The sequence below is a fragment of the Alexandromys fortis genome, unplaced genomic scaffold (assembly GCF_014885135.2).
Source record: "Alexandromys fortis isolate MF-2015 unplaced genomic scaffold, M_Fortis_MF-2015_v1.1 scaffold_50, whole genome shotgun sequence".
NCBI classification, from domain to species: Eukaryota; Metazoa; Chordata; class Mammalia; order Rodentia; family Cricetidae; genus Alexandromys; species Alexandromys fortis.
Window position 1 is genome coordinate 3,764,657 of NW_026067932.1, and position 26,405 is coordinate 3,791,061.

Consider the following 26,405-nt stretch of genomic DNA (forward strand, 5'->3'; position numbering starts at 1 on the left):
CTGCCGCTGTAGTCACAGCTCAGTGGCTTCTGGACTGGGCCTGGCAGGTCTGCTACACAGTGCGCCATCCTCTGTGGGTCGGGGACCATTGTCACCCTTGTGACTGTCTTTCTGGAGTTCTTGGTAAGAGATGCGCATTGATTGGAGGCAAGAGTTCGGAGCTCCCGTCACTTCCCCGCCCTGCTTCTGTCCCAAAGGGCCCGTGTTCATCATTTGTGAAGACACCAGACATTTATCGCTGGGGACTGACCATCTAAGGCTGAGAAGTTTTCATTGGGGTGACAGAACAAAAGAAGGTGGCCGTGTGAGAAGTTACGATGGGCTAGCCTGTTCACTCAGGAGGATTAATTGTATGTGGACTTCATCTCAGTGAAAGAAAATGACATTATTTTTCCCCACCAAATACTGGCCCAGATGGCAAGCAAACAGGTTCAGGGAAATACTCTGCGTGGAGGAAAAGAAGAAATGACAGGAGATGTTTGCTGCTTGTGTTTTTCTCTCTTCATGGCCCTGGTGCAGAGACCGCACAGAAGGGCAGAGGGCACATAAGCAGCTGTTCACTGGGTGAACTATTCTGCCCTTGTGGGCTGTGTGGTGGATGGGCAGCCACGCTTCGTCAGCAAGCCACTGGGTTGCCTCTGGGCTAAGGAGACTTGGAGGCTTAATTATCACAGCTCAACCTGGGTTCTTTTTGTGAGCGGTTCCTTTGCTGGGTTGGGAACCTTTGACCAGTAGCCACTAGGGCTGTCTGCAGAAAGTGTGTCTGGGGAGCTGCCCGCCTCTCTCCCTGTCCAGTGAGTGCCTTGAGGTTTCCTGATTTACAGCAGGAGCAAGCACCTCAGGGCTAGGAGAAAGTATAAATAAATAGCAGCATCACCAGTAAGGTCTCTAGAGTTAATTACATTTTTAAAGGAAAAGGCATTAACTAGAGCTTCCTTGCACTTCTATCTCCCGTAGAAGTTTCTGGAAACATCTGCACTTGTTAGGATTGTCCAAGAAAATGCAAGATGTAGTGTTAAGCTTGAATTTCAGATAAAGAGTAAACACCTCAAAACTAGTTTGTCTTAATTAACTTTTTATGTATGTGCATGGGTATTTTGTCTGCATGTATGTCTGTGCACCATGTATGTCTGTGCACCACATATGTCTGTGCACCGCGTATGTCTGTGCACTGCGTGCATGCCTAGTACTGGAAGAGGCCAGAAGAAAATGTCCAATCCCCTGGGACTGAAGTCACAGATGGTTGTGATCAGCTCTGTGGGTGCCCAGGTCCTCTGGAAGAACAGCCAGTGCTCTTAACGACAAAGCCATCTTTCCAGCCCCACGGTTTGTCCTTTAAATTGCCAAAATGACTTATGTTTTTGGTATTTGGCAAGATGTTCTGAAAAGGCCAAATCCGGCTAGTTAACAGGTGAGTCAGTCCACATTAGCTGTGCCAGTCTGTGATCTGAACACTCACATCTGCCCTGAGTGCCTTCGAGCACACACGGTTGGTCACCGCGGTTAGTCACCCTGTTGCACAATAGATCTTTTAACCATGGCCCTCACGTCCAGCTGAGAAGTGCGCACTGACCTTCACCATCTCAAATCTAGCCCCTGCTAGCCACACTCCACTCTCGTTTAGTGAGTTTAACTTTTCCTTTTCCGTTTTTTTAAAGTTTAATTAATTTTTTAAAATGCCTTTGTGTCTGTGTATTGTGCTAACCATGTGCTTGCCTTGTGCCTTAGGAGGCCAGAAGAGGGCATCAGATCCCCTGGAGCTGGAGTTACAGACTCCCAGTTGTGGGTACCATGTGGGTACTGGGAATTGAACCTAAGTCCTCTGGAAGAGTGGCCAGTACTCTTAAACACAGGACCATCTCTCCAGTCCTGTGCGCACGTGTGCATTCATGTGTGCATGCGTGTGTGCATGTGTGTGCGTGTGTGTGTGTGTGTGTGTGTGTGTGCATGTATGTTAGTATGGATGGTTCATGTCAGAGCTCAAGTCAGGTCAGAGGTCAGAGGACAACTTTCCAGGAATGAGTTTTCTCTTTCCACTTAGTTTTAGAGGCAAGGTCTCTCTTGTTTTTGCCCCTGCTTGGAGAAACTTCAGGCCGATTCCCTTGTCTCTATCTCCCATCTCTCCGTGGAAGTGCTGGGGTGACAGGTGTCCACCATCGCACCCCGCATTCTAGGAGGGCTGCAGCAATTGGACTCAGTTATCAGAACTGCACTGCAAGCATTTCAATGGGGAACTTTGAAGTAGACACACTCAATTCATAATAATACGATAGCTACAGTTTAATGGCTTGAGCAAACTTTCATGCTGTTTCCTTACTGGCTGTACCATTTACACTCTCACTAACAGTGTGCAGAGAAGAACAAATACTTTTAAAGCATAATTGTATCCCCTGCGCTATCCAGACTGGCCAGCCCTTATTTAGAATTCCAACCTCATGCAGCACTGGGAGTTTTGATTTGCCAAATATGCCATCCCCACAACTGATTCTCCGAAATCCTGGCTGATGGGCTTGCAGGTCTTGCCAAAGTCGTGAATTAGAAGAATAGTCTCTCCGGACGCTCCTCCGCCGGCCCTAGGTAGAATTCTCACTCTCTTCGGTGTTTGTACAGCATGCCTCCAATGTGTTTCTGTGGCCAGGAGCCTGGTTTTACTTGTTGGTATCCTGCTGGCGGCAGCAGGAGCTTCTGCAGTGGACACACATGGTGGTGGCAAACAGTTTGCCTCGTAGAACCTTCCAGAAGGGAGCAAGCTGCAATCCGCTGCAGTAAGAAAGGCACTAGACTCAGGTCAATCCTGGGAACCTGACTCATTAGGAAGACTTGGGTCTGGAGAGAGTGGATTGTGTTAGCAATCTTCTGCGGTTGATCAAAGGCTGACCATTCTGATTTTGCTGTTTCCTCCCTCCATTGTTCTGGGTTTTCTCAGACAAAGGCAAGCTCTGAGAGAGAGGGAAAGTCAGACCAAAGCAGGGAGGTTTGTAAAGAGCTGGGAACTATGTGCAACTGGTTTCTAATCCCTGGGCTGAAGCTGGACAACCACGGTCTCCGTGAAGCCCTAAACTCAAGTAGTGCTCCAAAGAAAGGAAGGAACTGTCTGTTGGCATCTAACCCCTGGATAAAGCAGCTGAGAATGGGGTCAGTGGTCAGAGCACTTGCTGCATAAGCCCGAAGGCCCGAGTTCCAGCCCGAGAGTAAGCATAAAAAGCCAGGCAAACGGGTATACACCTGTAACCCTAGTGCTAAGGAGAGAGAGGCAAGAGAGGAGCCCTGGGGCTTGCTGGCCACACCTCCTAGCTGAATCAAGGTCCAGGTGAGAATCTGTGTGTCAAAAAAATAGAGAGTGAACGAGGAAGTTCCACGGCTGCACGCTAAGTGAGTGTGCGCACACACAGAGACAGAGCGAGAGAGATGCGTATGTACAAGCCCAGCTTAACGATGCGAAGAATACAGGAAGACTTGCATTTGGGTTAGGTAACTATGCCGTAGCTATCCACCCTGACAAAGGCAAAAACTTCCAGCAGAGATTGAGGTGGCCGTCTTGTGCACGTCTCCCTGGTTGGGGGCAGGCTGCCAGAACCCCTGACACACACAATGCATTGGCTTCTGGTCAGAAAAACCCAGCGTTCATTGCCAACAACATCCCCACCTACCACCATCCCCGGCCACCCCTTCCTGGAAAATGTGATGGAGAGAGGGTAAGAGAGCCAACCCCAACACCACCTGGTCTTGAGGCAGACCTGGATGCCGGTCCGGAAGCAGCTCTGGCCCAGGCCACAGACAGCGCCTCAGGGATGTGCACTGGGTGGTATAGCCTTCTCACATTGTTAGTTTCCTGAAGGGCAGTGGAGTCACCTTTGTTGGCTTGGGTCTCTGTAACCTCAGACGACATGGGAAAAGGAGGCCAGTGGGTGACATTGGGAGGCCGAGCTGTGAAATGCCACCATCCGGCACAGGGTGGGACACATTGTCCCTGAAAAGGGAGGGCCACTTCCCACCACACCTAGCCACTGCCAAACCTGCCCAAGGGTCTTAAAGCAGTTTAAAATCGTTTGGAGACTTAAAAGAATATTCTATGTGTGTAGGTATTTTGCCTGCTGGTAATTCTGTATGCCACTTGTGAGCCTGGTGCCCCCAGAGGCCAGAAGAGAGAGTCAGATAGCCTGGAACAGGAGTTACAGGCAGTTGTTAGAGCATCCATGTTGCTGGGAATCAAACCTGGGTCCTCTGGATCTTAATAGTTGAGACATTTCTTAAGTCCCTAGGACACCTCTCCTTTTCTCTCCTCTCCTCCCCTCCTCTCCTCTCCCCTCCCCTTCTCTCTTCTTCTCTCTCCTCTCTTTTCTTTCTCCTCTTTTTTCCTCCTCCTCCTTCTTCTTCATCTTCTTCTCCCCCCCCCCCTCTCAATAAGGGTGTAGTTGGATCCAGAAGCAACTCAGAGATTTGCTTTTTAAAATGTGCCATGCAGCCGGGCGATGGTGGCGCACGCCTTTAATCCCAGCACTCGGGAGGCAGAGGCAGGCGGATCTCTGTGAGTTCGAGACCAGCCTGGTCTACAGAGCGAGTTCCAGGACAGGCTCCAAAGCCACAGAGAAACCCTGTCTCGAAAAACCAAAAAAATAAATAAATAAATAAATAAATAAATAAATAAATAAAAATAAAATAAAATAAAATGTGCCATGCTGAAAATTCCCAGAGACCCCAGCAGCGGCCACTGACTGGAGCTGGGTCCTTATGGAGGCTCACTCATCAGAGACATTGTAAACACAAGTTCTATGGTGATATTTTGTTTGTGTCTTAACAAATAAAGTTTGCCTGAAGATCAGAGTGCAGAGCTAAGCCATTAGAGGTCAGGCAGTGGCGGCACACACCTTTAATCCCAGCACCCGGGAGACAGAGGCAGACGGACTCTGTGAGTTCGAGGCCACCCTGGGCTACACAAGATTGAATCTAAAAGAGAAACAGAACTCACAAGAAGGGGATCCCTGCACTTGGGACCCTAGGCCTTTAATCCCAGCACTAGGGAGGTGGAGACAGGAGTGATAGGGCTGGGCAGAGAGAGGAATATAAGGCGGGAGGAGACAGGAGCTCAGTGCAGTCTGAGTAGGCAAACTGAGGACTGGGTTACCCTTTTGGTCTGAGCATTGGTAGAGGTAAAAGGTCTCCCTAGTGACTGACTGACTGTACTGCTTCTCTGAGCCTTCAGCTGAGCTTTTGTTAACTTTTCCTGTGTCTTCGTTCTCGTTTGAATATTTTCTTACAAGCAGCATTCACATCTGTAGTTACAGGATAATGCGTTTTAAACAGGTAATCAATTCCATGTAAGTTGAACTATGACCTCTACTCCTCAAAAAAAAAAAAGACACAGCAAAATATTGACTTCTGAATATTATATTATTTGGAAATAGGGTGGTTGCAGGTGTAATTAGTTAAGATCACTTTGGACAAGAATGGACCCTTAACCCAGTATTACTTTGGCTTTATAAGAATTTATGAAAAAAGAAAACATCAAATATCAACGCACGAGGAGAATGCCACATAATGACAAAGATTGGAAGAATGTAGCCTCAGCTCAAGGACCGCCCCCAGACTCTAGCGAGAAGCCAGGAGGGTGTTCTCAGGAGGCAAGGTGCTGATGCCTTGATTTGGGATGTTTGAGCCTTTAGAAACCACACATCTCTGTCATTTGTGATAGGGTCATGTGTCGCTTAACAACGAGAACACATCCTGAGCAAAGGGTGTGCTGGTTAGCTATGTGCAACTTGACACACGCTGGGGACATTTGGAAAGAGCAACCATCAGCTGAGAAAATGCCTCCATCTGATTGGCCTGGAGACAAGCCTGTAGGACGTTTCCTTGGTTAATGATTAATGTGGGTGGGGGGAGGGCCCCCCCCGAGGGCCCGCCCCTGCCCACTGCGAATGGAGCCACTTCTAGGCAGGTGGTTCTGGGTGGCGTAAGAAAGCAGGCTGAGCAAGTCAGGTAAGCAAGCCATTAAGCAGTGTTCCCACATGGCTGGTGCTTAAGTTCCTTCCTTCAACTCTCTCTTTGAGTTTCTGCCTTGGTTTTCCTCCATATTGGACTGTAACTTGTAAGCCAAATAAACTCCTTTCTCCCCAAGTGGCTTTTGATCATGGCGTTTTAACATAGCCACAGAAGCTTCACTAACACACACTCTTTTCATTGGGTAAGCATCAACAAGTGTTCACAAAGATGTAGATGGAGCAGGCCGCCCGCTTAGCAAGGCCAGAGAAGCAGCAAACACAAGATGTATGAGGTTGCTGCCAGCATCACACAGCGTTTGGCCTACAGTTCGTTTTCAAAGATACGAGTAGAAGGAGCTCACTATAAAAACAATGGTAAAAAGCATAGCACGGTAAATACATAAACCAGTAACCTAGCCGGTTATTATCATCATTGAGGATTATATGGTATACCAAATGACATGGGCCCTGCTTCTCTTTAAGTGGCATCACGATAGATTTGCACACACCAAGCTTCCCACAAACGTGTGATTAATGCATTATGCTACAATATCAGGCTGGCTTTGATGTCATTAGGCAAATATAACTTTTTTTCCCTCCATGGATTGTATCTGAAGTGTTTTCCCAAAGGGTAGTGGCAAAGGATTAATTTCCCAGCCTGTGACGCTACTGGGAGGAACCTACACGTTTAGAGGAAAATAGGTCATTAGGGATATATTGTATCTCCTTCTCTTTATTCCCTGGCTACAAGCTCCTACCACTGAATTCTATGTGGCACAGGCCCAAAGGCAACATGGCTGAGTGATCACAGTCTGAAACCAAGAGCTGAAATAAATCTTCCCCCCTTGTAAGCTATTTGTCACAGACAGAGTATTCTACTCTTCAGACCTTCCTATACCTCACACCTGACCTAGGACATGTTGACAGGCCTATACTTGTGCAGGCCTTAAAGGGTTAAGCACATCTGATTGAGTTAGGCGTGCAACAGCCATGTGATGTCCAGAAGACATCTTTTTGCCGTGCCCCATTTGAGTTTTGATCTTTTCTTGGGCTTCTGATATTTAGTGTCCTACTCCTTCATGGTGCCAGGCGCTCAGCAAGCCACAGCTCACAGCTATCTGATTGGAAAGCTAAGCAATCAATACTATACAGCATATTGGATTGTTCAGCAGTGACATTCAGCACTTAGGAGTATTGAATACATTCCAACCTGCAATTGATTTATTGGGACGCAACTCCATCGGAGGTCAAGGAATTTCTGTACTGTCCTGAACAGTGGATGAACCCAGCATCACGGATAACTAATTCTAGTGTTCTTCATAAAGACACAGTGTATATTTTAAGGTTAAGCAACACGAGTTGAGCCCTGCCCTCAGTTGTCTTGTGAGCAAGCATCTAAACCTCCCTGAGTTCTTATTTTGACAGCACAAGGGATAACTGAGCCTCTTACCGCCTGTATCTTCCAGGGGTCCATCCCAGGCCCCTCTACCCCACAGCCATTGTGTCAAGCCTGCAGTCATTTTGGACGCCAGGAACAGGAAAGCCTGGAAGGACAGACTCTCCTCCAGACGAAGACAGGAGGGTAAGGAGCGTCTCTTGAGAAGGAGCTTGTGTCCTCAAGAAATGGGGGCTTCCTTTGGTCACCTCCCAGAACCAAAACTAAGACAGTGAGGGACCAGCCAGGCCATGCCCTGGCAGGAGTGCAGGGTGTAGGAAAACAGCCGCAAGATTGACATAAGGAAAAAAAGCAACTCTTCTCATTACATAGACATAGACATACACAGACACACAGAGACACAGTCACACAGACACACGCATACCACCGTCAGTAACAGGACAGGGCGGGGGGAAGAAACTCCCGGGTGAGCAAGCATGGGAGAAGGCAGGTCAACGTAAATGACCCTTAAAGGATCAGGGCTGTGGTGACAGGAGGGTGTGGGCCTTTCCCAGCACTCCAGCCCAGTTCCACCCCTAGGAGTGCCTTCTTCTTGATGAGCTGTCTCTATTCATTCATATTAAAATCCATATTCCACAGCAGAAGAATCTCGATTCTCTGTAGGTGCCTTCTGGACTCTGATCTACACTTCTACACCAGGACTCCCGAACTGCACAGAACTCCCCTGGACCAATCCTTTCTCTATTTAAGCTCAAAGCTCATGTTTATGCCCTGAGGATGAATTTGGGGGGACTGGATGCCTTTATTCTTCTGTTCGTTTTCCCAGAGTATGCTTTGATTAAATCACTTGCTTTCACTATTGATAGCTTTTTAATTGACATATTGGATTGGCTGACTAAGGTCTAGCCTATTAGGACCGCCCACTTGGGGCTTTTACCCAGAAAACCCTTTGGCTACAAACTTTACCCCTTAGGTCCAGACATAATCAATTAATATCTGAGGAGAAATCTTCCTTCATGAGGATATAAAAATGCATACAGACATACAACTGTAGATATTATCAGAAACATAAAAAAAATCAGGTGCAGTTACTATGCAACATTGCTGTTTAATTAATTAATTTATTTGACCACGAACATCTGTCTTATTCAGCCTTCCACCGTTAATGCTGTAATCGAGGTGGCATAAACAGCGGACATTTGTTTCTCACCATTCTCCGGGCTAGGCAGGCCAAGATCAAGGAACCAGACGGTTTGGTTCTTGGTGAGGGCTCTCTCCCTGGTTTGTGGAAGGCCACCTTCTTGCCATGGCTTCACCTTTTCATTTCTCTCTTCTGATAAGGGTCCTAATCCCATTTGTTGGTCTAGTGAAGTAGTGACTGTCTGTGAACTAATGACCTTTCAAAGGTTCTGCACGCCAAACCCTGAGGATTAGTTCACACGAACTTGTGATATGCACACAGCACTGTGCCCCTGGGCTGCGTATTCCCTATTCATACCTTTTACATAGGCAAAATACATTCACTCTCTCCATACAGCCGTAATATTTCTAATCCATTCATTCCACGGACTCTAATGTCTGAGGTCCCAAATACCTTTCCAGTTGTGACTCTACAGACCCAAATAGCTTGTGTGCTTCTAAAATGCAACGAGGGACAGGGGTAGGAGAAATGGCCCCATTCTGTGAGGGACATGCAGGACAGAAGGCGGTGTAATAGAGGCTAAGGAATCCAAACTCTAGCAAGGCACATTCCATGAGACGTTAAGGCACAAACACCATCGCCTTTGATTCGCTGCTCACCCTTTGCGCTACCATCAACAGGATCTTCCAGACTCAATAGGCAGAGATGCTGATTTCCAGACCCACGGAGGGTTCTTTCTCCACCGCTCTGCCAGGCAGGTTCTGCCCTCTGGCTGCTCCAGGCTGATGTAACAGTCTGGGCTCTCCACCCTTTGAAACCCAAGAGACAGCTCTGCTTCCCAGAGTCGCCTCGACAGGCATCCTTCCCTTGTCTGGACAGACAGCAACTTATTTTCAGCTGACAGTCTCCGTGGTCACAGGCTGCAAAATCCAGGGGGGCAGACACCCATTCTGGCCACATTGCATTCGATTCCTTCAATGGCAGGAAATCAAAGCCTGTAACCTACTTAGGAGCTCAGTGAGAAGACAGAACAGGATTGACAAACTCCGGGTAACTTCCCGGATGAACTTAATGTGAGAACACCGAGTCACGCAGGCATAGCACTTCGGTTGTCATAAGGGCTCTACCCTTTGATAAGTCCCTTTAGCTTCCCTGTGTCCCTGCTGTCGCTACCAAATAACCACATTAAACCCTATTAGTAATTATAAATGTTCGTCTGCTAGCTTAGGCTTGTCTCCAGCCAGCTCTTACAATTCAGCCCGTTTCTATGAATCTAGGTGCTGCCCCGAGGCCCATTTACCTCATCTATGATCTTCCCACTTGACTTCTGTGTTTGGCTCCAGACTCTGGCCTCCTTCTTCCCAGCCTTCTCTCTGTCCCCCCAAACCCTGCCTAACTATAGGCCAATGAGCTTTTTGTTAACAATGAGAGCAACACATTTTCACAGGGCAAGAAAGATTATTATTCCATAAACCCTTACGGCTCCTCGTTAGTATAGTGGTTAGTATCCCCGCCTGTCCATAAACCCTTATTTTTATTCTTTATTATTTATACATTTTCTCCCTTTTTTTCTTTCTTTTCTTTTCTTCCTCTCTCCTTTCTTTCTTTCTTTCTTTCTTTCTTTCTTTCTTTCTTTCTTTCTTTCTTTCTTCCTTCCTTTCTTTTTGGAACTCACTTTGTAGACCAGGCCTTGAATTTACAGAGATCCGCCTGTCTCTGCCTCCTGAGTGCTGACTGATCTTTGTTTTAATTGGTGATCAATGTAATATTTCCTTGAGGGAATCTTCCACAAGGGCAGAGGGAAGCCTAGCCCAGCTCCACACGTCACTAGTCTTTATTTCTGTGGATAACCCGAGGATTCTTCCCTCTGCTGTCTCTTGCATTGACATCTGTTGCCAGGAAACTCATAATGACGGGTTATGAGAAAGGGATGCTGGGATGGGATGCACCTGGGGCTTTATTGAACTAAGAGGTGAGGTAGCCATTTCATTAGGGACATAGAGTAGCTGGTTCCTCCCCAAAGCAGGACTTGAGCACTGGGAGAGCAACTCCAGGCAGCACAAACAGGAAGCTGGGACATGAAAACCACACATAAGTACTCAGGATGGGAAGTTCAACCTGTTTTTCCAGGATCTTGTCCATAGCTACAGTGTATAGCTGCATAGACAGTGTATAGCTACAGTGTACAGCTGCATAGACAGTGTATAGCTACAGTGTATAGCTGCATAGACAGTGTATAGCTACAGTGTATAGCTGCATAGACAGTGTATAGATAGCTACATTTGAGTGTAGCCAGAGAACATGGGGCACCTTCCATGGACGATAAGAGGGGCACAGGAACTGAGAAACAAGGACAGGGTAGATCATATTGTTATTTATAAAGAGGTGACCTGAGGCCAGTCCCACAAGGGGTGTTGGTGGGTCCCCTGATGGGTGGCCTGAGAAGGAAACAGACAGACAGACAGACAGACAGACAGACAGATAGACAGACCATGCAGAGAGAGCTGGGGTATAGAGTTTATTTAATGGTTATGGAGGAAAAAGAGGAGGGGAAAGGGAAAAGGTGAGAAGTTTGGGGGTGGGGGATATAGACGCTGCCTCTCCAGAAGAAGGGCAGGCAGAGGGGGGCGGGCAGAGAGCAAGCTGGAGAGGAGGCAGGAGATCTGCTTGCCTAGGTGAAGTAGGGAGAGGGAGGTTGGGAATGGGCCAAGCTTGTCTCTTAAAGGGCCAGGGTACCCAGGTGACAGACCAGGCCAGCAGATTACAACACACGTGCTCTCAAAACCCGATAGTCTGGCTTCACAGGTTATAACTTTTGACTGCACAAAACTCAATTCTGCCTTCCTGGTGCCTGAGTTGGTATTAACCAGCACAAGGATTGACCCCTGTGAGCCAGGTGAAAAGTTTCTGCACCCCAACATGCCTCTCTGCTGCCTACACAGCAATCCAAATCAGACCAAAACAAACCGAATTAGAGAAGCCCAGGCTTAATGGGTAAAATGCTCCTGGATGATTTTCCGATCCCCGCCCCAGAGAGGAGACGGGGAAGAGAGACTGAAAAACCACATGTCTGTTTTCTGGGGGACAGTTTAAATAATCCCGCGGGAGCATCTCTGGGGAGGAGCCATGTTTGGTAGGCTTCCTGAGAGGAGGCAGGGTTTGGGGAGAGAGGGAGAGAAATGGAGGAGGAGATTGAGGTGGAGCTTTCACCAGAACATTCCAGACTCTGGGTGTATGGATGCGAGGGGCTGAGGTGGCCTTTCCACCAGAACAACAGGAACTGTAGGTAGTGAAAGAGATTTCTAGAAAAGCATCTCATCGAATATCCATTATAAGGCGCTAAAGATGAATAACTAACTCCCAGCTCTTAAACAATCTGAACTCTGTGAACACACAGAGCTTTTATGCACCAAAGAATATGCTTGCAGGTCGTAAGAATTACAAATAATTCTGAGGTCCTAGAAGCATGAGATTCAGAAACATGGGGCGCAGGTATTGTTCCAGGGGGAGGCCTGGGACCAGCCTTGGAGGATGGAGGGATCTGACAAGCCCGGTACAGTGTGCAAAGCCCCCAAGTGTTTGGAGGATAGAGGTCAAGGAGTCCCAGGGAGAGCAGGAAGGGGGATAAAGATCACAGCTTCCAGGAAGATGTCACAATGTTATCATATACCTAGAGACTAAATCCCTCATCCAGATGTGAAGTCTAGAAGCTGGGGGTGGGGTGGCTTGCGGGGGAGTCACGCCCCGAGGAACGCGGAAACATGTGAGGGAAGACAGGTTTTGTCAGGAGCAAGCGTGGGACACGTATGATCCCTGCCTTAGTATGGTGGCTCTGACGTGCAAGAGTTTTGGTCTTACAAATCGCGGTGCAGTCATGATGTTTTTCACGTTCAGTTCAGGACTGGGTAAGTGACAGGGGGTAGCCGACATTTCGTTTTAAAAGGGGGCTCTGGGGCCCAACCGTGTTCAGCGGAGGCTAGATAGGACAAGTTGTGCATGTTGGCAGGTTTTTGTGGATTAATTACAACTCTGACTTAGAATACCGTCACTGGGGAGGTTTCCCAGGGGGAATCTGTGATGTCACTCCTTCAGTCTCCCAACTTATGTCCCCTCATTCAGTGTTTTCATCCAACCAATATTCACTGCCTAGTCGTCTGGTGTCGGGTGCCCATTTAGGGATACAGTAAAGGTCAAACAGGAAAAATGTGTGACCTCATGGAGCAGAGGCAGACAAGACCATATAAGTAATGGGATTAATATAGAACTAATACCAGAGAAATCCAGAGAAGAATAAGCGGCGAGAAAACAGGGAAGGCTGTCTGCAGATACACACACACAGACACACACACATATACATACACACATGCATACATATATGTGTATAAAACACAGACTGGGCATACATACGTAGAGAAGGCAGAGAAGACTGTCTGCAGAGCTGATACACACTTATACATACATACATGCGTACATATATGTGTGTAAAACACAGACTGGGCATACATACGTAGAGAAGGCAGAGAAGACTGTCTGCAGAGCTGATACACACACACTTATACATACATACATGCGTACATATATGCATAAAAAACACAGGCTGGGTATACATACAGATGGCAGGGAAGGCTGTCTGCAGAGTTGATACATACACACAAACACATACACACATGTGCACATATATGTGTATAAAACACAGAATGGGCATACATACTTACAGGAAGGTGGGGATGGAGGAGGGATGCTGGTTGCTCTTTAAAGAGAATGATCAGGGACAAAGCCTCTATGAGAAAGGAACATTGGAGGAAACCACTAAGACTCCTAGGAGGGGACAGGCTGATTGCCATGACCTCAGGCAAAGCCACAGCTATCAGAAGTCAGCGAGGCTACAGCACCTCGTGTGTGAGCAGTGCATGCTGTTCCATGTACAGGTCAGGGAGAGGAAGGCAGCCCAGAAGGGAACAATTTTCAAGGATTCAGTGCCTCTTGTGGAGGATGTTTCTGAACTTCTCGGAAATGCTTTTGGTTGCCTAGTATAGTTGGGGCTGAATATTTTTGTTTGCTTGTTTGTTTGCTGTTTTGTTTTCTCGGTGCTGAGGCTAGAACTCGGGGCCTTGCGTGTGTTAAGCATGTGCTTTACCCTGAGCTCATCCTTAGGCCCTGAATGTTTACCTATTAAAGTGTTTATTTTGGGGACCGAGAGATAGCTCGGTAGGCAAAGGTGCTTGCCGATAAGGCTAATAAGCAGATTTTGATCCCTGGAACCCATATGGTGGGAAACAGAAATAGTTTCACAAAGATGTCCCCTGCCCTCCACATGCATGAAAATACATAGATGCAATACGAGTAAAACACATGTTTTGTTGTGAATTTCTACCGGTTATATTTTGTGCATATGTAAGTGTGTGCTTGTGTAGGAGTGTGCACGTGTGAATTTATGTGCATATGCTTGTGTGCTAGAGGAACACAAAGGGTATCCTCCTCAATCACTTTCTACCTAGCTCTTCGGGGACAAGATCTCTCACTGAAGCTGGCAATGAGCTCTGCAGAGTTGTCTCCAGACCCCAGGGCTAGAGTTACAGGTAACTGCTGCTGTTCTTGGATCTTACATGACTGCTGGGGACCTGCCTGAGATCTCCAGAGCAAGGCCGTGAAGGTCATTGTAGGGAAGATGGATTTGACTGTTCGAGTAGAGATGAGATGCATAAAATTGTGCTCATGTGTGGCTTATCTTCCTCTCCTACCCTGCATTTAAAGATATCCTAGTGGTACCATCTTCATGACCAATGGATAATATCATGGCTGCTACCCAGACAATGAAGGCTTCAAGAATCATGTCAAACTTTGGATGAGTGATTGAGAGAATGTTGTTGCCTTTTACGTTTATGTCTCATTGAATTGCTTTTGGTATGTTGAATAACTCTAGAAAATTAGAACTCAAAGGAACAAGTTACCACAGTAGACAAATTGTTGCAGTTTGCAGATCCTGAGGGTAGATCTTGACTGATTTAAACCTGCTGGAAGTTTATGACCCATAGCTATAATGATCGGTTCAAGACTGGGTATATGATCCTAGATGTTTCAATCAGAGGCTCAAGTCTTTCTTTCTTTTTAAAAAAATTATTTTCAATTATGTATATGTATATGTTGGGGGGGTATGTACATCTGAATGCTGGGACCCTTCAAGGCCAGAGGCATTGGATCCCTTTGGAGCTGGAGTTACAGGCTGCTGTGAGCTACCTAATGTAGATAATGGGAATCAAATCTCTATCTCTGCAAGAACAGTTCACACTCTTAACCACTAATCCATCTCTCAGGTCCCAAGGGCTTTCTTTTAATGACTTAGGGTAGGTACTGTTATTCTGCTAGAAACGCAGGCATCTATCTCTTTAACCTGCTTGGAAAGTAAATGAAGTGTGAGCTGTAGTGTGAGAAAACTGCCTGGCACTCAGTTTGGGTTACTTACCACAAACTGCAATCTACTGAGTGTCTTAAACAGCAGAAAGTTATTTTGCATAGTCCTGGAGACTGGGAAGCCCAAAATCAAGATACCAGCAGGTTGAGGATCTGGTGAGGATTGGCTCCTGTCAGAAATGCCAACCTTTTCTTGCAAGGTGGAAGGCAAACAAAGCTCTTGGGAGGGTCTCTTTATATGGACACTGGTCTCATTCTTTTTTTTTCTTTTGTGTTTTTTTTGTTTGTTTGTTTGTTTTTCGAGACAGGGTTTCTCTGTGGCTTTGGAGCCTGTCCTGGAACTAGCTCTGTAAACCAGGCTGGTCTCGAACTCACAGAGATCCGCCTGCCTCTGCCTCCCGAGTGCTGGGATTAAAGGCGTGCGCCACCATTGCCCGGCTGGTGTCATTCTTGAAGATTCTACCCTCAGAATCTAATCACTTCCCAAGGGCCCATCACTAAATACAGGGTATTCAGAGATGCTGATTAGGCATCAATTATGCCTATATTTATCATCAATAAATATGATAAATATGCTGATTAGGTTTCAATTATGAATTTAGGGGAGAGAGACTGCAAGTGTAGCATCCATTGAGGGGTGAAACCTGGTAAATGTTCAACGACTATTAGCTACTGGGCTGCCAATAATCTACAAAAAAAGCGACATAATAGAGATGCCAAAGGCAAAAACAAGTCGGGAGAGAGGCAGGAAATGGCATACACAAAGCAGAGTCCATTTACCATCTGACAGGAAAAGGGATGGCTGGGAGCCTTTCAGGCAAACTCGGTCTTCTACACCCCCTCCCACCTCACAGCCAGGGAGGAGTCTCTGGCTGGCTGCAGAGCCGGAAGCGGAAGTCCGGCCATCCCTTTCCTGTTGTAGCAGCCTTTGCTGCTGCATCAATTCCTGTCGTGGAGGCCTTCTCCAAATGACAAGACTCCCCACTTCTGAATTTTACTTCACGCTTTCAGAGACCCGTCACCCTCTCTACCCCTCTCCACCGTGTGAACCTCGCAAGAGAATCAGGGAGAACCCATCCTCCATCTCACAGGTTTGCTCTTCAGCTTGAGCAAGATTCTAAAGCAGGCCCAAATCCTGGTCATAGATTCTTTGTTTTTTTCTCCCAATCCGTATGTTTCCTTTTCTGCTTCCCCACCTTTAAGTTAATTTTTCTGATGGATTTATACACGTATATAATTCATTCCGCCCACTCTGCCCACACCCTTTCTTACGTCCTCTGCTCCATCTCTCGCCTACGAGTTCCTTTCCCAGATTCTTGACCTCTGGTTTGGTTTTGTGACCCATTTAGTTTAAGCGGGGCCACCTGTGAGAGCAGTGGATTGGAGCCTGATGGGGCCACCAGCGGGTGACCCCCCTTCTTCCTGAATCCAACAGAAACAAATAATCCAGCAGTGAGGGGTATGGCCTCCTAAGCTCCCCTTTCACCCACGTCTGATTATGGATGGACCCTCAGTGCAGGCATCCACAGTTGCTATGGGTTTATGACTACAATGAGTAGTCCAGTGCCCAGAAGATGATATTTGTTTAGGACCTAGCCATGAGAAGCTCAATAGAGGCCTGAGTCTCAGGCAATACCTGGCTGCAAGAAAGACCACAAACTGAGACTACCCAGGCACCACCTGGGAACAGACCACCCAAGGGAAATTCTTAACGTTCCAACCATTGTAAATAGGATCACCTGCAGCATACACCCTGCTAATGTAACTTTTCTGGGATTTGCCTTTAAATAATGCCCTCTTGAAGCGCAGGGCACCTCCTCTCCCTGCTGTGCTGATGAGGTCCCTGCCAGCTTGTAATGTGCACACAATAAACCTCGCTTTTGCATTTCAGTGAGTCAGTCTCCTTGGTGGTCTTTTGGGGTTTCCATGGACTGGGCATAACAATTTGCAGCCCTTATCTTTGGATTCTGGCTCTTACATTTTTTTCTGTTGTTGTTGCTTCTTTTTCTCAGTGTTCCTTTAGATTCTTAGTAGAGATGGTACAGATATTTTACTTAGGGCCAAACACTCATTAGCCACTTTTTCTCAGCACCTTGGGTAGCCAAGAGTCTGTATTCCCCAACATTCACAAAAAGAAAGACTTCTGCAATTAAGGCTGAGAGTAGCATTTATCTATAGTTAAAAATATAAATATCTAGAAGGCAGTTTGGTGCTATGTTAATTTAGCTAAATCACAGTATTCTGTTCCCTTCTAGGACCTATGACCTCTTCCACCAAAGGGTTTGGCTAGGTTTATGGTAACAGGCATGGGTTTAAAATCCAATTAGGGAGCTGCCCAAGTGGGCTCATCTTAATTGGTGGCTTGGACTTGTTTTTGAGATATGGAGCTGGACAAGACTGTTGATGCTTTTTCTCCCCATGAGGCCTGCATGGCACCTTCCAGCACTATGAAGTGAGTTACTCAGCAGGGAGGAAGCTTCCAGCTCAGCTCTAGTTAGAATTCCCCCTATCATTGCTACTAAGATATGGTGTATGTGAGTGTGTGTGTATCAGTAATAAGTACTTATTATCTAGTTCTTGTAGGTGATCAAGAGGAATGGCTGAGGCTATAATGTTGTGGGTTTGGGGCCTTCCTGACCAACAACTCCTAAAGAGCTATCCTATCCCCGGCACTCGGGTCTTGTTTTTTTTAACTCAGAGCTTCAAAGAAGCGGCTTTTCCAGTCATGCAGGGCATCTCCCTTCAAAATATTTCTTAGCAAAATTATATACATACATATATGTGTATGTGTATTCTATTTGTGTATGTGTGTATTTGTGTGAGTACGCACTACTTGTGTGCACTGTTAGGAATATTTCTTAAGACGAGCCTATCCACCAAAACAAATAATTCTAATCAGAACAAATCAGATCGAATAAAAGATGCCCATGTTTAATCCAGTACTCCTGGGTGGCACCAGGAAAGCATAGTGAGGGGAAGAGAGAGAAGGAAAGACCAGCAAAACCCAGAGACTATGTGTTTATTCTGGGAGTGGGGGACACAGCCTAAGTAGCCTGTGGGAGTGGTCCTGACCCTCCCTGGGGAGGGGTCACCGCTTGGTGGGCTTTCCCAGAGGTGGAGTCTGGACCAAGGCAACTCCCAGGGGAGGGGACTCCCAGGGGCTGGGATGAGGCACCCCTGAATATAATATGCATTGCTCTCAGAGGCCAGGAGAGGGTATGTGGGTCCCCAGGAGCTTGATTTACAAGGGTTTGCAAGCCACCCAACATGGATGCCTGAATCTGCACTTGGATCTTCTGGAAGAACCAGAAGTGCTTGCAACCAATGAGTCATCTCTCTGCTCCCAAATTATAATTTTTAAATTTGGTTGCACAATTTCCCACACAGCTTTTTTTTATACCCTGCCTCTTTTAGTCAACCTTACCCAACTCCCCCTTCTCCCCATTTCCCTCCCCTGCAACTAACCCTCTTCTTAAACCTTTCCATCTTCACTATCCCCTGCTCCGCTTTCAGATCACCTACATCCTGTGACCCTCTTCCCATAAGATAGCCCCTCTCGCCGCCTTCTTCTAGCTCCCTGGCTCTTTCTGGAACCCCAAGTTGAACGCACAAAATTAGCAACAAGCAGCTAGGATGCACAGAGGAAGGCGAGCACGCAGCCTTTGTTTTTTCTGTTCCTGGGTTACCTCACTCATATATTTGTTCCACTTCCATCCATACCCTTAAATTTCATCATTTCATCTACCGTCACAGATGTATGTGTCAGATCTACGTTATCCATTTATCAGTGGATGGACGGATGGGCTGGTTCTGCTTCCTGGCTGTTGTGGGCAGTGAAGGCAGATGAGTATCTCTGCAGTAGGCTGTACGGGCCTCTGGGTTTATGCCCCGGAGTGGAATAGCTGGGTCATACGGTAGCTCTATTTCTGACTATTTGAGGTATTGCCACACTGATTTCCATAGTGGGTGCACCAGTTTACACTCCCACCGACAGCGAGAAAGACTTCCTCTTCCCCTGCATCCTTGCCAGCATTTATCTCCGTTCGATTTCTCCATGATAGTCATTCTGACTGGGGTGAAATGGAATCTCAAGACAGTTTTAATTTGCATTTTCTTGGTGGCAGAGGATGTTAAACGTTTTTTTTAGAAGTGTTTATTAACTGTTCTTATTTTTTTCTTTTGAGAATTTTCGGTTCAGTGCTATAGCTCTTTTGGAGGGGGGTGTTTGTTCTCTCGATGTTTGGGGGTTTTTAGTTCTTTGTGTGTTCTTGATTTCAGTTCTGTTAGACGTATACCTAGCACAGGCTTTCTGTAGGTTGCCTCTTCTCTTCATTTGATTGGCAGTTTCCTTCGCTGCACATAAGATTTATAGTTTCATGAGGTCTCATTTGTCAATTGTTGGCCTTATTTCCAGGGTTCCAGAGAAAGTCATTATCTATGCCCGTATGTTAAAGCCTACCCATACTTCCTCTCCCAACAGTTCCAGAATATCAGGTTTTATGCTGAGGTTTTCAATCCATTTGGAGTTGATTTGGTGCAGGAAGAGAGCCAAGGGGCTGGTTTCACTCCATATGAATATCTAGTTTCCCCAAAACCATTTGTCGAAGATGTTGCCCTTCCTCCAATGGGTGTTTCTGGTGTCTTTATCTGGTGTCTGTAATCGCACGCTCTTAAATCCTCCTCGGTGAGGTTTGTGTCAAGGCTTTTGTTTTGTTTTTTTAGGCTGTTGTGGATGGGATTGCTCCCCCGATTTCTTTCTCAGTGTGTTTGATGTCGGTGTATGTCTTAGTTAGGGCTTTTATCACTGTGAAGAGATGCCATGACCACGGCAGCTCTTGTAAGGAAATCATTTAATTGGAGTGGAGGCTTCCAGTGTCAGAGGTTCAGTCCATTATCATTATGATGGGGACCGTGGTGGCATGCGGGCAGACGTGGTGCTAGGGTTGAGAGCGCTATCTCTTGCATTTACCAGGAAGTCAGCTGAGACACTGGGCAGTATCCTAAGCATAGGAAACCTCTCAAAGCCCACCCCCACAGTGACACACTTCCTCCAGCAAGGCCATGCCCACTCCAACAAGGCCACACCTCCTAATAATGCCATTATCTGAGATTATGGGGGCCAATTACATTCAGACTACCACTGTATATAGAAAGGTGAATATTTTTTTAATTTTTTTTCTAATTTTAAATCTAGCTAGTTTGTTGGAAGTGTTGATTAGTTCTAGGAGTTTTCTGGTAGAGGTTTTTTTGTTTGTTTGTTTGTTTGTTTGAAGGAGGCAGGTTTTGAGATAGGGTTTCTCTATGTAGCCCTGGCTGTTGTGGAACTCGCTCTGTAGACCAGGCTGGTCTCGAACTCACAGAGATCCGCCTGCCTCTGTCTCCCAAGTGCTGGTATTAAAGGTGCGAGCCACCACTGCCTGGCTCCAGGGGGAGTTCTAAAGTCTCCTACTTGTAGTATTCCATCATCTGCAAACACAGATGCTTTGATTCTGCCCTGCTTTTAACCCTTTCATTCGCTTGTCTTATTGGGGTAACTAAGACTTTGAACACTGTATTTAATGGCAGTGGAGTCAGTGGACAGCCATTTCTGACCCACCTTTTACTTAAATGGGATTCCTTTGAGTTTTCTCCACTTGGTGTGGTTGTTTGTTTGGCCATTGTCACTTGTTTTTATTTGTTTGTTTGGACTGTAGCCATTGAATCGCAGAGTTTAATCTCCTTGAGGGTTTTTTTGTTGTTGTTGTTGTTGTTGTTGCATTTCTTTTGCTGTTGATTTCAAACCTTAATCCATTGTTGCTAGAAAGAATATATGGAGTGCTTTCAATTTTCCTAAAGTTGTTGAGATTTGCTTTGTGCCCCATTCTGAGGTTTGTTTTAGAGAAACTCCCTTGGACTGCTGAGAAGAACGTCTATGCTGCATCCCTTGGGCACAATGGTCTCTAGCTATCTGTTAGGTCCATTTGCTCTATAACGTGCATTGGGTCCAACATTTCTGATCATTTTTTTGTCTGTTCTGGTGGAAGCTCCACCCCAGCCCCTGGTGTCCAAAGAGTCTGGAATGTTCTGGTGGAAGCTCCACCTCAATCCCCTTCCCCCATCTCTCTCTCCTTAAACCCTGTCTCATCTCAGAAAACCCACCAAAACACGCTTGATATAGGAAGTCCTTCTGTCTATCTGTTGCTTTTATTGGTTAATGAATAAAGAAACTAGCTTGGCCTGATTAATAGCAGAGTAGTGCTATTAATCTGAATGCTGGGAGAAGGAAGGCCGAGTCAGGAGATGCCATGGAGTGGCTGCTGGGAACAGATGAGCTGGAACCTTGCCAGGTAGGCCACGAGCCTCGTGGTAAAACATAAAATAATAGAAATGGGTTAATTTAATATGTAACAGCTTACTAGGAATATGCTATAGTGATTGGCCAAGCAGTGATTTAATTAATACAGTTTTTGTGTATTTATTTCGGGAGCCTGAGCAGCCGACCTTATATAAAGCATGCTCCTACCCCAGAGACGCTCAAGACCACTCCCACAGCGTATTTAAACTGCCCTCCCCCGAGACACAAGGTTTTTCCATCTCTCTTCCCTGTCTCCTCTCCGGGATCACTTTACCCATTAAACCTAGACTTTTTTTTTTGATTAGGTTTGGCTTGGCCTGATTTGGACTGCTGTGTCAGCAGAGAGGTTAATCAGGGCGCAAAAACTTTTTACTGTTCATTGGGGGAAAGTTAGGCATTGAAGTCCTCTACTGTTAATTGTGGAATATATAATCTGTGGCTTGATGTCTACTAGTTCCTATTTACGAAATTGGGTGTACTTGAGTCTGGTGTGTATATTTTGAATTGTCCTCTTGAGGGATTATTTCCTTAACCAAAATGAAGGGATTTTATCTTTTCTGATTAATTTTGGCATGAAGTCTGTTTAGTCAGATAGAATTGTGGTGCTGCTAGTGTCCTGGTCCCATTAATTTAGAATACCTTTCTCCATCCCTTTACTTTAGGGCAATGTATGTCCTTGAAGGTGAGGCGTTTGGACAACAAAAAGATAGGTCCTGTTTTCTAATCCATTCAGATAGTCTGTGTTTTGATGAGAGAAATGAAGGGCTTAATATTTAATTCCTGACATTTTAGGGTTTTGTAGTGTTCATTCTTAGTCCCAATTCACATAGCTGCCATCCTTCTTGTCATTTACGTCCCCCTTGGATGTGCTTGCCCTTCTTCACCCAAAGTATTCCTTCTAGTATTTTCTGAAGGGCCAGTTTGGCTTGACTTAGTCTGACTTTATTATGGAAGGTTTTGGTTTCTCTTTCCATTAGATGAGTAGTTTTTCCAGGCAAAGTAGTTTAGGTTGACAGTATGTTCTCTCGGGACTTGAAGCACCTTGCTCCCTGTCCTTCTGGCTTTCAGACACCAAGAGAGAAGCTGCCTTTGTGTGTGACTTAGGCCTTCTCAAGTGCAGTTTTCAATACCCTCCCTTCACCTTAATGTTTGACTAGGATATGGTGTGTGAGTTTCTTCCCCAATCTGTCTGGCATCCTATGTGCCTTTTATATCGGAACTAGCATCGTTTCCTCTAAGAGTAGGAAGATTTCTTCGATGCTTTTATTGAAGTTATATTCTATGCTTTTGATCTGAATTCATCTCCCTCTTTTAGGTTGTATGATATGTAGATTTTGTCTTTTCATGGTATAGCAGAGTTCCTGCATAATCCATTCACGGGTTTTAAAATTTTTTTATTATTTTCTTCAATTGAAAAATGATCCCATTCTAGCTTGTCTTCAAATCCAAATCGCCTGTCCTCTACACAACCCATCCTGTTAGCCAGGCTTTCCACTAAATTTGCTTGCTTTGTTTTCTAGTTAGAATTCTCAAAGCGTTCATCTATAGTTTTGTTTCGCGTTGGGTATTCTCCAGTATTTTTTATTTCCTTATTGAATTCAATTTCCTAAATTGTCCTCATTATTCCATTCAGCCAGTTCTTATTTATGTGTGTTGTTGGACTTCACTTGAGAGTTTAATCCTGTCTTCTCTAAGTTAATCCAAGCGCTTATTCATGGCTCCTTTGAATAACTCTTTGAACATGTTTACAATTGTTCTTTTAAATTCTGTCTTGTATAAGTCATTCTCACAGGAGACAAACATGGGGTTGATGTTCTTTGTGGGAGGGGCATATCGTCTTGGTTTTTCATATTGCTTGCATGCTTGTGATGGGGAACTGGGCATCTGCAGTTAAAATATTTGTTGTGTATTTCAATGCAATTTTTTATTCCAATGGGCCTGAATTCCAAGGTGAGGAAACAGGCTGGGCAATTTTGGAAGAGTCTCAAGGGGATGGAGCTGAGGAGACAGGGTCTCTTACCAGAACCCCATGGGTGACTAGAGGGAGTACTGAGGCAGGGCAGCAGGCCAGGTATCTTGGGAAAGTCTGGAGTGGGCAGGGCTCTTACTGGGGCGAGCCATGAGCTGTGTGCCTGAGGATGCCCCAGGATGGACCACGTCAAGGCCCTGGAAACATGCCCGAGATCTTGTGAGTGGCCAGGGAAAGGGAGCTGGGTAAATCTAGCAGGTACCTGGAACTCAGGAGGGTAGAGACCAAAGGCATGGAGTGGGTAACCACCGCAGGCCCTTGCTTTCTGCTTCTGCAGAATCTCACCATAGTGCTCCTAATCCTCCTGTCCTCTCCTGTCCCCTCCATGGGTCCCTAACAGGCACCTGGAATGTCCAGTTGTCTTCCTTCTTGCTTGTGCCTTGATTGCCTGAAACGGCCTTGGGACAGAGAAGAAACAAAAGCCTCTTGCCAAGACGACTAATGGACATGTATGACCAACGGACATGTATGTGGGGCTGGTGTGTGGACCTAAGGTGGATTAGTAACACAGTTTCCATTCCAGGATCCACAGCATCCCTTAAGGGAGAGCCTACATGGCCCTCTGTAGACGTGGAGAAATGAGGCAGAGAGATGAGTAACTTAACCTAAGTCACACAGAGAAGAGGCTGGATGCCATCGGGTCCAGGTAGCTTAAAGTTCAAAGGCCTAACCACTAGTCTACACTACCACTTCCACCCTTCAAATCCTTCATGGTCTCACACTGGTCACCTGAGGATCTCACCTTATATGCCACTTCCATTCCCAGACTCCTTGGCATGGCTCAGGAGGTTCCTGACAGTTGTCCCAAACCCTGTCCAGTCACCCTTTCCACTCTGATGCCATCCCTACTGTTTACAGACTGTGGAACGTTATAGCACGACTTAGCCCGTTTCCCATGAGGACCCTCAGCGGTCTCATGACTTCACTCAGTTCTCACTAGGACCTGGCCATCAGAGACCGGTGCTCAGAATGTAATAAAACACAGCGTTTTCCTGTAAAGCCAGATGGTAAAGAACCTTTGGCTTGATGGGCCAAAGTCTCTCTCCCAGACAATCAGCAGTTAGAACCTGAATGTTTGAACCGCCCAGAAAAAGCTCAGCCCTTATCCCCAAGGTAATAGTATTGGGTGGGTGGGTGGGTGGAGTATTAGTGCACATGGGTAGAACTCTTACAAAAGGGACCCTGGAGAGTCGTAATCAATTCCAACTTGTTAGGACACACTGAAAAGACACCGTAGGCACAAATCTGAGAACCCTTACCAAACACCTAACACGGGCTCTTTGAACACCCCAGCTCCCCAAAATGTGAGGAATAACTTTCTGCTGTTTGTAAGCAATTCACAGTAGGGTATTTTGTTGTAGCAGCCCAGGGAGGCTAAGCCAGGCAGCCGCACACAACACAAAGAGGAATGAACATGGCTGGCCGCCAGTAAGATTTTATTATGGCCACAGAAATTTACATTTTAAGTAATTTCCATGTGTCATGAAATTGTTTAATCTTTTTTTTTTGTGGTAAACATTTAAAAATGCAAAAAAAAACCTTTCTTAGCTCCTGGGTCATGTGTATAAAAACAGGGGCTGGACTAGATCTGGTGAGCAGGCTGCAGGGGGCCAACTCCGGGTTTAGGGCGCCACCTGGCACACAGGAAAGGCTTCACCAACCTAAGAGAAGCAGTCACGAGAGAGCAGACATGTAGGGGCTGCCATAGGATGTGTGAGCCGAACAGACGTGTCCAATAGAAGATGGGCCGAGAACCCAATACCCTCTGAGCATTGGCTGTGGGCACCGCTAAGCGTCTCTCCCTTAGGCTATGGGCTCTCCATAGACTGAGATTGTACCTCCCATTTGTCCCTAGGTTGAGGTGGGCTCAGAGAGGTTAAGGCACTCGTCCAGGCAACACTGCACAGCTTCTATGTGGCTGAGTGGGGATGTGAACCCGCCTATTACAGGATATAAAAGACTGTACTTTTCCCACAGCCACCATTGACTGGGAATGTTCACTGAAAACCCACTATGTGAATGATGCCAAGTCGGTGGGATAAACCACTTACCTTTGACCTTGTCAAGTATAGAGTTGTCTAGTAGGAAACCAGATACTCCATTGAACAATTACAGCTGGGATTGAGACCTCCTACCCCCAGAACCCTTGGGAAGGGCCCCGAGTTTACAATCCTAGCCCATCTTGGGGAACTCGGAGGAGACTGAGGCGTGCCAGAGAAGGAAGGGCTGGGGAAAGCAGGAAACAGGATCACCACACTAACCCACAGTTTTGCCTGTGTGACCAGGAGGCCAGCCTGTGCCCCAGTATTCCTGAAATCGGTTGTGCGGTTTGTGGCCTTTGTTGCTGAGTCCCCTTCCCAGGTCAGTGTCTGTGGTGCCCTTGGCTGCTACCCTCTCTCCTCCTGAATGGCTTCCACATTTCTGTGTCCCAGCCCCCTGGAGACAGAATTCAGTCCGGTCTCGGCATTTATCATCGCGGACTTGAAGTTATTCTATTAACTGGAGAACTGATTGTGGCGGAGGGAGGGGGGGCGTCCTAGGGAGGGGTGCTATCTGGAGTTGGGTTTCCTGCCCTTCCAGGCTCCTTACTTCCTCCCAGGAGCTGCAGGCAAAAATCCCTCCTTTGTCTTGCTGGGAGAGTCCTGCCCACCTCCACAGAGGCGGTGCTGTCTTCCCAAGGGATGCTGGGAATGTTCTCTCTGCACATCAAGCTGTTCTCCCTGTCCTCCATGCCAACCTCCATGACAGCCATTCCTAGTTTACAAATGAGAAAGCCATGATGTTGGGAATCAGAGGCAGGCCCGACTAAACCACAAATCAGTTACTCCGTTCTGAGCTGGGGACAGGAGGTGGAAGTTAAACGTCCCCAGCGGCTGGCAACCTCAGCAGAGGCAACCCTCTCTGGTTACCTCCCCCCATCTGAGGGTGTATGCTTCTTGTGTGTTCTTCCAGAGTGAGAGAATTAGACAAGATTGGCTGTGTCCATACACACCCCAGGCACCCTCAAACCCACAAGGGTCCTTCATGAGAAAAACATAGGAGACCAAAAGGCCAGGGTTACTGTGCTTAGCTTGGTAAAAGAGATGGGACCCCACTAGGGTCTATATTAGAAG

General features: G+C 46.5%; 1 long non-coding RNA gene across 1 annotated transcript in view; it reads right to left on the bottom strand.

Moving 5' to 3' along the window:
• Window positions 1–24,721: 24,721 nt before the first annotated feature.
• Window positions 24,722–26,405, bottom strand: part of LOC126503717 (uncharacterized) — a 2,502-nt gene continuing 818 nt past the window's right edge. Inside the window, exons 2-3 of the long non-coding RNA XR_007592369.1 lie at window positions 25,882–26,046; window positions 24,722–24,953 (exon numbers count right to left, since the gene is read on the bottom strand). This is a non-coding gene — a long non-coding RNA (uncharacterized lncRNA). The remainder of the gene's footprint in view (window positions 24,954–25,881; window positions 26,047–26,405) is intronic.